The following is an 8031-nucleotide window of genomic DNA, read 5'->3' as shown; positions in this document are numbered from 1 at the left end:
GCTTCCAGCCGGGCGAGGAGAAACCGGCGTCTGCCACTCCGCAGAGCCGGCCCCGCCCCCTGCCCCGCCCCTTTCCCCGGTCTTCTCTCCGCTGGCGCTGCTGGCCGCGTAGCCGAGGCTGGCGGCTCTCGGTAAGAGGTCAATGAATTGTCAGGGGCTGGCCGAGAGGGACACCCCTGCGTGTCGGGATCCCTGTCCCTCCAGCCGGCTTGGGCGAATGACGCGGATGCCCAAAGCCAGGAGGACGGCGCCTTGAGAGTGGGACCCTTCCCGAGGAATGAGCAGGGGGGTGTGCGAGCGCCGGAGGAGGGTGAGTCCCCGCAAGGCCCCGTGATTTCTCTCGGCTTAGGTGGTCGGTCTGGGTGGACGGGGTTCAATTGCTCACAGCCCGGAGTTTGCGCTGCCACCGCCAGGCAGGGTTGCTAACCGTCCTTCCAACTTATTCTCCGCCTATAATATTGCCATTGGGCTACGTGTTGTAATAATAATGGAGAAGGATCGCCAGGCGAGCAAGAAAGCCGTTCATTCCTGTCCCCTTGATTTTTTTCTCTTTACCTGACAGAAAAACGGTGTGATTTAGTCGTTCTGGTATGATCATATACAAATAGTAGACAGGGGAAAAGGCTGGGAAAATAAATAGAATTAGTTACAAGTGGGTAGGATCCAAAGGATGAAAACTTTTTTTCCTTCAGAAAAGTGACTCCTCATCCTACTTGACAGTAATTTTCATCACAATATTTAGGTGCCAGTTCTGTGACTCAAAGGGGAATAGGTTATGAAGGCTTAAACAGTGATGTTTCTGACTGTAATTGGATAATTATCTTCCCTAAAGAAAAATGCAGATGTACAGAAAGCTTTTGAAACTGGCAGATGCAATAGAAATCTTATGCTCTAAATACAAATCTGTGCATCTTTATTACAGGATGCAGCCGCCTATATATTAAAATAGTATGTATATACAAATTTAACACTTCCCATGGCAACAATTGAGTTGCAAAAACAAGCTGACAAAAGCTAAATAGCATGAGCCAATATGTCACCCCACCTTGATCTGTCTTTTCCTCCTGTCCTAGAATAGTGACTGTCAAGAATAGTCTCGCATGGGGGGCGGGGGGAGGAAGGGAGCTGTCCTTTATTTCTGCAGTTTATTTTGTTCTTTCTTTCTTTTTGGACAGTGGCAGCTGGATACCCAAAAATGGGCAAATGTTTAAAATGTTGACCGCAAATGTTGTCAGTGCTAGCCCTTTTCAGATAGATTTCTGCATATCGCTCGCTTGCTTCTTTGTATGAGTGCATGTGAGTGCCTCTGGAGAGGTAAATGATATGGATGTAGTATTCTTGTTTGCCTTCCTTTGTTTATGCCAAATGATGGGCTATAATGTGTGTAACAAGAATGCAGTTCCGAATGCCAAGTCTTGAACTTCCCCTGGATTGGTGGGGGGTGGGGAGAGGTTGGCCACTATGTGTACTATGTGTGTGTTCTCTTCGCTGTGGAATTGTGTACAAGTCTGAGTCTGCCTGTGTCCGTGAACTTTACGAGCATTCCGTTCAGTATCGCTCAGTGCAGATTCCAGCCGGCTCCCTGGTTTACAGCCTGCAGTTTGCTACCCAGCCCATCTGTTAAAACACACTCCAGCTACTGCTGAGAAATCCAGGCAAACACAGCAAAAAAAAAAAAAAAAAGCACCCGCTTCCTAATCCTAAACATTCGTAATTGGAAATGATAAAGGGCAGAATCTGATTGTCAGCTAAACTTGTTTCTAAGTAAATGTGCTTAGAATGCCATCTTGGGAAGAGTGCTTTAGTTTTTTTTGTTTTTAAGAATCTACTCTATGAACAGAGCTCACATCCTGCCAAATCAAGTTCAATTGTTGTTGTTGTCTCCTGCCAAATTGATTTTAATGATAAGCTTCTGTGAGTGGTTGGTTTGTCTGGACTCTTTTGATGCTGAGAGGCAATTAAGAGTTATCTAATTAATGGAAATGTTGCACAGCATTTCTCCATCAAATTGTAACTGATTAATGAAATGCTGCTTAGGCATCCCTATCAAACTGGTAATCCAAAGCAGAGCAATAGAGCTGTGTCTGAACCAGACAGGACTTGCTTGTACTTAGGGTTCATGAGAATTAAGAATGCAGACATTTTGTTGATGCCAAGCATTCTAGAATCAAAGAAACACTGATAAGGGTTTTCAGTCTTAACAATATTGTTTCTCCAGCAGAACCTTCAAGAAGCTCCCAGAGACTTTCTAAATGGAAGATTATTCCCTCGTTGGAGTGACAGGGGAGGAAATATTTCTTGTGCTTTCTAGTTTTTTGCTTGCATCATCCATTAGAAATGATGTCCCTGATAAGCAGGAAATTCCTGTATGTAGCAGAAATTTATTGCATTATACATCTATTTAAAATAAGTATGCTATCCACAGGAATTGTAAAAACCTCAAAGGAGGGAGACAAAAGCAAGTTCAAACATTTATTTTTAAAGGGCAGAGAGAATGCCACAGTAGAAGAACTTGGCAGATGTCTGTGACGTCTCCACACCATGCCCACTTGCCACTCTCTAGCAAAGTAGTGCACTTATAGCAAAACAGGTGCAACAGAGTGACTTCTTGGAAGAAGAATGATTATTTAATAATTAATTTTCCAGTAACTACATCTACTATTTTTAAGTGCTATTGTGGAGAAATAGCAGCTCTCCACAATAGCCATTGAAGTGCCTGCTGCGATAATGGAATTTGGTTAATTCAGCCTTAGCTGAAAAGCCTTTTGAGGAAAATTAAGGCATCTGGAAAAGGTCTTGAGTAAGTACTCAGAGGATTGTGTAGTATGGCCATTAATTCAAAAATAACATATCTTAGTTTGAACCTTGGCCTGTGAATACTCACCTCCAGAAGTAATTGCTTTTACATTAAGTGAGAGATTTTCTCTTTGGTGCTGGAAGTATGAGAAGCAACAAGAGAAAGTACATTTATGCCTGGTTTGAGACTACCCCTATAACATGCATACTTTGAGTATAGTAAGATCTGATTTTAATTGATTGCTATTGTAATGGATAAATCTGTCTGCATAGTTCTGATGACAAGACTGATCTCTGTATCAGAGATAGATTAAATATGTGATGGAATAGCTCCCCATCCCCATATAATTTCTTGTGTGTAGTTGGATTTGAATGATATTTAGTACTTCTTATGGTGATGTATGTAAAATGGCAAGTGACATATGCAAAATGACAAGATTATGGTACAGTTTATGCCCTCTATAGACCTGAAATGTATGGCTTAAAGCCCTTTGAAATGCATAATTTTCTTGGATGACAAGCTACACTTTTAAAAATTCCCTCTTCACTTTTGTCCTCTTTTGTATCTGACATGTCCTTAGAGTGACCTTGTACTGTAGCTCAGTATTATCCTTGCTGTGTTATAGAATCAGTGAGAGAGAATGGTTTGTCTAAGAAAACATCATTAGTTCAGGACAGAGGCAGGTTTCAAACTGCGCGTTCCTGCTTTACAACACGTCTTAGCCCCAAAGTCAGCACTCCAGGGTTCACACGTGCCAAGTCATGCCTAGCTGGTATTTCAGAATTCCAGCCTTCATTTTTAAAAGTTCAACTTAAAAAAAAAAGAAGTCAAACCTCATACAATTTTGCTGGTATTGCATGAGAGCTTTTGAGCTTGCATATGAGAAAGTATGATACTTCAGTAGAGAGATCACCAAAATCTTGTAAATTTTCAATTGTTTACATTTTAAAGCTTAAAAAAAAACATTGGCTTCCATGCCAAAAAAGGTTACGATACCTTGCACCTGAACAGGTGGGCAATCTCTGTCTTAGTCAGTGTAGAACAAGCATCTGAAGATAATATAGCTGAACATCTGTGCTGCCAGACCATGCAAGACAGGGAGAATTGGTCTTTAAAATAGAACTCTGGCTGCTTGCTAGTTCTTCATGGGTGCTCTGGTGACAGCTGAAGCATAAGCCATCAGCCTCATCTGTCATCTGACAGAGAAATGATGAGGCTGTAATGCCGACCTTGAATAATTTTATGCCAAGTGAAGCATGTACAAGTCTGAGCACTGGACTGGACTCCAAATTGATTTAGGGGGAGCTGTAGCTTTTTAGCAGCTCTGAAATTATTTGGGTCTAATCAGATTGGAATACTTTAGTTTTGTTATTTTTCATAAACACACTGAAACATACATTTTGACTAATCATTTTAGAAACAGCCACTTCAGCAAGTAACAGGGCCATGCTGCAAATAACCAGCTTCAAGACTTGCAGTTCAGGTATATAAATAGCTAATAAGATTTGGGAGGCATTATTTATATAACTTCTTAATGGCCAATACTCCTTGTAATCAGGTCCTTAAGCATAGGAGTTTCAAGCACTTTTTAATTCATCTTGATTTATTATAAATTTGATTTGTTATTCTATGAATACAGGACTTCAGCTTGTTTCAATCAAATCTGTTTATACAACAGAGGTTGTATAAGGGAAAATGTAGATAATTATGAGCTTTTTAACATTCACTGCTGTAATAATATTATCCTACAAAACAAAGATAAGAAATTTGTAGTATGCAACTTCTGAAAAACCCTGGACAGTATAGACAAGAGGTATTATGTTCAGCTCAGTAGCAAGCAGTAACTTTGAGGATATCCCTAAACATACATGGGATCAAGTTTCATCCTCTTCAGGGTGGAAGTAAAACAAAAAACTATAATTATCCTTAGAATTGACAATTAAGATATTGAAGTGGTGGACAGCTTCTGTCTTTTAGGATCAACCATTAACAATAAAGGAACAAGCTGTCAAGAAATACTGTTCACCACAGACTAGCACTTGGTAGAGCAGCCATGAAGGCCTTGGAAAAGATATTCAAATGCCATGATGTGTCTATACTTACAAAGATCAGAATCCTGCAAGCCATGGTACTCCCATGACACTCTACAGAAGCAAAAGTTGGACTTTAAAAAAGCAGGATAGGAAGAGTGTTGACGCTTTTGAACTTTGGTGTTGGAGAAGACTCCTGAGAATACCATGGGCAGCCAAGAAAACACACTGATGGATCATCAAACAAATCAATCCAGAGTTCTCACTTGAAGCACAGGTGACCAGGCTCAAATTATCCAACTTTGGACACATTATATGAAGACCCAGCTCTCTGGAAAAGCTCTAAAGCTGAGAAAGGTGGAAGGAAAGAGAAGAAGAGGACAACCAGCAGCATGGTGGATGGACTCAGTTACAGTAGCAATGAGTGTACCATTGGGAGAACAGGCTAGGGATAGATGGAGAAAATCTATCTATGTGGATGCTAGGATTCAGAAACAACTTGATGGCACATGGTCAATCAATCAATCAATCAATCAATTCTTGCCATGTCTGAAACCCCACATTAAGAGGGAAGTTTGAGGGAGTGTGGTCTCGCTTTACTTGACTACTTCATATATATGAAATACTTAAATATAATTACAGTTTTTTTAATCTATTTTTAATTATTTAATCAATTTATATGGCCACTCAACTTGTAAATTACAACTTTGGGTGGCTTACATAGGATTAAAACAGAATTTTTAAAAAAAAAAAAACAACCAAAATGAACACTACAGAGGATAACTACAACCAAGGCTAATGACACCATAATCTCAACTATTACAAAACAGGTTCAATTAACAATATTGTAATATCGTTGTACATAAATCTTAAAACAATAATATTGATAAAATATGTGCTTGCTGTATTTATCTGTAAACTAGTATATTATCATCCCTTAATGAAAACCAGTTTTTGAATTTCTTAAGCAATGAGAAATTAAAGTATTGCTGATTTTGGATTCTAACTTGCCAGATTTGCATTTTGAAGTATATATAAGTTTAAATAGTCCATGTTTTATGCTGCTCTTATCACAGTGTTTATTTAGCTGCTGAAAGAAATGGGCTTTGAATTAGTAGACAGAAGTCATTTGTTCCCCCATACAGGAGAGTCCATCCAGCTGCACATTTGAAAAGAGAGCAGTGCTTCACTTTTTAAAGTTGCATTCTGTGGAATTAAATGTTTAATGGTTCATTCTTAGAGTCAAAATGGTACACTTCTAAGCCTGAGATAACAAAGTTTTTTGCAGTCAGGACCACACTTTTTTAAAGGGTGGAAGGTTGATGGGCTTTTTTGTTTGTTGGCCTTTGAGAGGTATCTGTTGGTAGTCATTTAGTGTTATCATAGTATGCTAAAAATCTTTTTTAAGGAAAAAAAATCTAATACAAACCTTGCTTCATCAACTCTATCAGTAGTATAATGACTGCGCAAATTATATTGCAAACTGCATATTTAGAGTCTGCTTTATAATAAGATAAAAAACCTAAACCACTTTCTTCCTTCCCTACTTCACTTTTGGCCAACCAAGAGACTTAATGCTGAATTGATGGTGATGCTGAAATTTCATTTTTACCTAATGTCAAAAGGATTTAGATCTTGTCTTCTGCAGGAGACAGGAGTTATATGTTCTGCTTTAGTCAAGCAAATAGTTCCATTGATTTTATTCTTCCTTCCTCTGATACAAGTATGCATAAATATATTTTGCTCAGCTAATGCCTTTTTGTACAATGAAGTATATTAGAAGTGCAACTTTGAAGGTTAAATAATATTGTTTATTAAATAAATTACAAAAACCAGTATTGTTATATTCGGTTAGCAATCTATTATGTTAAATGTCCTGTACTAATCTTAACAAATAGCGGGTTTCCAGGCTGAATGATAATTACTTCTTACATTGTAACTACTGTTTTCCTAATCCCCCCAAATATCATAAAAATACATCATTAATAATTAATTAACTATTAAAAGATTTAATCTATAAGAATACAAGCCAGTCCTCATGATCTGCCATCATCCATTTTGTTTTCAACGCTTTATCAGGATAACTCATCCAATAGCACTAAATTAACAAAAATGAGAAACTTTGTTTATAGTCACCTTTGGTGCAATCACTGGGCTATATGGAGTTCTGGAAAGGCCTTCCACTTCATTGTAAACAAACATATCCAGCAGTAAATAGCAAATGAAAGTTATTGTGGGAGATTATGGTTGCATTCCTGTTTACTGAGAATATTTTTAAATGGTTCATTTACTACATTGAGACAATTGTTTTTAAATCAATTAGAACCAGACTATGATCATTCCTTGGTAAAAACTGATTATGTCAATATTGGATAAGAACCTCGGTTTCATGTGCAAATAAATATCACTCAATGCTTACCTAAGATTCAGTTTCTTTAGAAGCTCACTAGAGATAGGTGGAGTTCCTGTAATATAAGGTTTATTAAAACATGAATGTAAAATGGATTCACACTATTCATAAGACTGCAGTGACGTAGGCTTTATTGCAGAAAGCAAGTCAGCTGTCTGTTTCCTTTTCAGTCCTAATACTTGAACATCTAGTTAGATATCGGAACTTGCTTGCCCTGTCCCATCTACTGGGTGATAATCTCCACCCATCAACAATGTTTTCTTTGGCAAGTCTAGCATAATTGAAACAGGTCACCAGAATGATATTGATACCGACTGTTAAAGAGGTTTTAGTTATGCTGGTATGAAAGAGTAATAATCATTCTAATTTCTCTTGCCACTAAGTGTAGCTTACAAACTTAGATGGCTCTGTTTATCATAGTAGATAGTATGAAGCAAGAAAACTGTTTTTGTTGTTCTGGGACAGGAGCAGACCTGGCTTCTGGTTTGTTCTGATAATAAGCCTAACATTCCCAGTTCAATATATGTAAGTGTCCAGCTTTGTTAGCTATGTTTATTGGTATGAAAAGCTAATGGGAGAGAACAAAACTATGTGGAAATATAGCCATTGCTTCATAGTCCCTACACTGATAGCTATATGTAGAGAAATCTCAAGTTCAAGAGTTAACCTTTTGGAAGAATCATATATTGTGTATCCAGACCCATGACTATGTACATTGAATGCTACAACTTAATATATAAAATGAAGACTAAGTTAAGATATCTCACTGGTAAAGTATGTTAAATTAGCTTGTT

General features: G+C 38.1%; 1 protein-coding gene across 3 annotated transcripts in view; it reads left to right on the top strand.

The window, feature by feature from the left end:
* The first annotated feature begins 53 nt into the window (after window positions 1-53).
* The window catches only part of MARCHF3 (membrane associated ring-CH-type finger 3), a 112197-nt gene continuing 104219 nt past the window's right edge, over window positions 54-8031 (top strand). Inside the window, exon 1 of one of the 3 annotated variants that reach the window (XM_088129863.1) lies at window positions 54-131. The gene's annotated coding sequence lies outside the window, so the exon portion shown is untranslated. Of the gene's footprint in view, window positions 311-8031 lie in introns of all 3 variants that reach the window. The other 2 variants (XM_088129864.1, XM_088129862.1) reach the window with 2 other exon arrangements.

This window comes from Python bivittatus, unplaced genomic scaffold (genome assembly GCF_059951505.1).
Source record: "Python bivittatus isolate LINGU-HERP-01145 unplaced genomic scaffold, Pbiv_v1 ctg000850_np1212, whole genome shotgun sequence".
Classification (NCBI taxonomy): Eukaryota; Metazoa; Chordata; class Lepidosauria; order Squamata; family Pythonidae; genus Python; species Python bivittatus.
This window is presented reverse-complemented; position numbering and strand designations above follow the sequence as displayed.